Below are 4,097 nucleotides of genomic sequence, written 5' to 3'. Positions count from 1 at the left end.
ATTAATTCACTTATATTCCTCTCGAATATAAGTGAAATATGGGACTATGTGAAAAGACCTAATCTATGTTTGATAGGTGTACATGAATGTGACAAAGAAAATGAATCCAAGTTGGAAAATACTCTTCAGGCTATTATTCAGGAAAACTTTCCCAACCTAGTAAGGCAGGACAATATTCAATTCCAGGTAATACAGAGAACACCACAAAGATATTTCTCAAGAAGACCAACCCCAAGGCACATAATCATCAGATTCATTAGGGTTGAAATGAAGGAGAAAATACTAAGGGCAGCCAGAGAGAAAGGTCAGGTTACCCACAAAGGGAAGCCTATCAGACTTACAGCTGATCTCTCAGCAGAAACCCTACAAGCCAGAAAAGAGTGGGGACCAATGTTCAACATCCTTAAAGTAAAGAACTTTCAACCCAGAATTTCATATCCAGCCAAATTAAGCTTCACAAGCGAAGGAAAAATAAAATCTTTTGCGAACAAGCAAGTACTTAGAGATTTTACCACTACCAGGCCTGCTTTACAAGAGCTTCTGAAAGAAGCACTACACATATAAAGGAACAACCAGTATCAGCCATTCTAAAAATCTATCAAAAAGTAAAGAACATTAACATAATGAAGAATTTACATTAACTAAAGGACAAAACAGCCAGCTAGCATCAAATGGCAGTATTAAACTCACATATATTTTTATTAATCTCAAATTTAAATCAACTACATCCCTCAATCAAAAGATACAGACAGGAAAAAGCCAAAACCCATCGGTATGCTGCATCCAGACCCATCTCACATGCAACGATACACAAAGACTCAAAGCAAAGGGACGGAGGAAGATTTACCAACCAAATGGAGAGCAAAAATTAATAAATAAATAAAAAGCAAGGGTCACAATTCTTGCCTCCGATAAAATAGACTTTGAAGCAGCAAAGATCAAAAGAGGCAAAGAAGGACATTGCATAATGGTAAGGGGATTAGTGCAACAAGAAGAGCTAACGATCCTAGATACATACGCACCAAATACAGGAGCACCCAGATACATAAGACAAGTTCTTAATGACTTACAAAGAGACTTAGACTCCCACACAATAATAGTGGGAGACTGTAACATCACATTGTCAATACTAGACAGATCAATGAGACAGAAAATTAACGAGGATATCCAGGACTTGAACTCAGACCCGGAACAAGTAAACTTAATAAACATTTAAAGAACTCTCCACTTCAAATACATAAAACATGCATTCTTATCAGTATCATATCACACCTATTCTAAAGGTGACTATATAATTGGAAGTAAATCACTCATCAGTAATTGCATAGTATTTCATAGGTTTAAATGAAATATTGGTTGCCTGCTTGTTTGTTATTTTCTTCCCTTATTCCTTCCTGTCTCCATTGTTAAGCACAATTATTGGCATAAAAGAGATTTTCAATTCCCATTTTTGGACTGCATTCTATCCTGGGCAATAAAGCAATACTCCTGTTCTCGTTCCCTCTTTCTCTTCCTTTTTCTTCCTCTCCTTCATTTTTTTTTCTTTCTTTCTTAAAAAAAAAAGAATAAGAAGCAAATAATTTATAAGTAATGATTATTTCTGTTATTAAAATTTTGTTAGAAAATCATGAAGAAAAAGCTAAAAAATTATAAGTGAAAGATCTTCGTGTAAACCACCAAATAATTGTTCTTAAGAACAATAATTGTTCTTAAGAACCAATTATTGGTTCTTAAAAACCACCAATAATTGTTCTTAAGAACAATTATTTTAAAATACAGAATTATTTTAAAAATACTAATAGTCATAGAAAACCTTTCAAATCATATTAAACATTAATTTATTAAAATTTTGATAAATTTTTAAGTAATGTTCTTTTTTTTTTTCATGAAAGAAAGAAAGAAAAAGAAAGAGAAAGGGGGAGAGAGAACAGGAGTCTTGCTCTATTGCCCAGGCTGGAATGCAATCTAAAAATAGGTATTGAAAACCTCTTTTATGCTGATAATTGTGCTTAACAGCAGAGACAGGAAGGAATAAGGGAAGAAAATAACAAACAAACAGCCAACCAATATTTCATTTAAGTCTGTGAAATGCTATGCAAATGCTGAAGGCGATTTACTTTCAATTGTCTGATCACTTTCAAAATAGGTATAATGTGATACTGAGAAAAATGTATGTTCTGTGGACCTTCTTCTATAGAAGAATTCTATAAATATTCACTGAGTTTACTTGTTCCATGTCTGAGTTCTAATCATAGATGTCACTGTTAATTTTCTATCTCGTTAATCTGTCGAATATTAACAATGTGGTGTCAAAGTCTCCTGCTATTATTGTGTGGGAGTCCAGGTCTCTTTATAAGTCATTAAGAACTTGTCTTATGTATTTGGGTGCTCCTATATTGGGTGCATATATATTTATGATCATTAACTCCTGTTGTTGCATTGATCCTTTTACCATTATGTAATGTCCTTCTTTGTTTCTTTTAGTCTTTGTTACCATTAAAGTTTATTTTGTCAGAGATGAAAGTTACAACTTCTGTTTTGTTTTGTTTTGTTTTTTGCTCTCCATTTGATTGGTGAGTCTTCCTCCAATCCTTTGTTTTGAGTCTTTGTGTGTCCTTGGTTATGACATGAATCTGGATACAGCGTACTGATGGATTTTGACTTTTTATTCAATTTGCCTGTCTGTGTCTTTGATTGGGGCATTTAATCCATTTAAATTTAGGGTTAATGCTGATATTTGTGAGTTTAGTATTGTCATTTAATGATATCTGGCTATTTTGCCCATTAGTTGATACAGATTCTTCATTATGGAGATACTCTTTAACTTTTGGTAAGTTTTTGGGATTACTGATACTGGTTGTTCCTTTCTGTGTGTAATGCTTCTTTCAGAAGCTCTTGTAAAGCAGGCCTGGTGGTGATGAAATCTCTGAGTGCTTGCTTGTTCGTGAAAAATTTTCTTTTTCCTTCATTTATAAAGCTTAGTTTGGCTGGATGTGAGATTCTGGGTTGAAAATTCTTTTCTTTGATATTGCTGAATATTGGCCCCCACTCTCTTCTAGTTTGTAGGGTTTCTGCTGACAGATCTGCTGTGAGTCTGATAGGCTTCCCTTTATGGGTAACCTGACTTTTCTCTCTAGCTGCCCTTAGAATTTTCTCCTTTATTTCAACCCTGGTGAATCTAACGATTATGTGCCTTGGGGTTGCTCTACTTGAGGAATATCTTTGTGGTGTTCTCTGTATTACCTGGGGTTGAGTATTGTCCTGCCTTACTAGATTAGGAAAGTTTTCCTGAATAATATCCTGAAGAATATTTTTCAGCTTGGATTCATTCTCTTCATGACATTCAGGTACACCTATCAAACTTAAATTAGGTCTTTTCACATAGTCCCATATTTCTTGGAGACTTTGCTGATTCCTTTTTACTCTTTCTTCTCTAATCTTGTCTTCTCATTTCATTTCATTAAGTTGGTCTTTGACCTCTGATATCCTTTCTTCTGCTTGATGAATTGGACTATTAAAACCTGTGCATACTTGGCGGAGTTCTCGTATTGTGTTCTTCAGTTCCATTAATTCACTTACATTCCTCTCTAAATTGTCTATTCTCGTTACGATTTGGTCAAACCTTTTCTCAAGGTTCTTAGTTTCTTTACGTTGGGCTAGAACATGTTCTTTTAACTTACAGAAGTTTCTTATTATCCACCTTCTGAAGCCTAATTCTGTTAATGGAATGTACTCTTTCTCCATCAAGCTTTGTTCCCCAGTTGATGAGGAACTGTGATCCCCTGTAGAGGGAGAGGCATTCTGATTTTGGGTATCCTCAGCCTTTTTATGCTGGTTTCTTCCCATCATTGTATATTTATCCACCTGTCATCTTTGTAATTACTGACTTTCAAATTGTGTCTCTGAGTGGATGTCTAACTTGTTGATTCCTAGCACCGGAATCTGAGCAACCCACTGTGCCGGCTAAAACAGTGGCATTAACATCCATGGTGCTTTTCTGCCCAGGAATCTCTGGTGTGTCTTCCCTCTTGAGTCCCTTTTTCGATCAGCTAAATGGGTGACTCTGCCTTCCTGGAGCTCCAAATGTTGACCAGAAG

The sequence above is a fragment of the Aotus nancymaae genome, unplaced genomic scaffold (genome assembly GCF_030222135.1).
Source record: "Aotus nancymaae isolate 86718 unplaced genomic scaffold, 86718_ANA_hifiasm-v0.15.2.pri h1tg000003l, whole genome shotgun sequence".
Lineage (NCBI taxonomy): Eukaryota > Metazoa > Chordata > Mammalia > Primates > Aotidae > Aotus > Aotus nancymaae.
Note: the sequence above shows the minus strand (reverse complement) of the source record.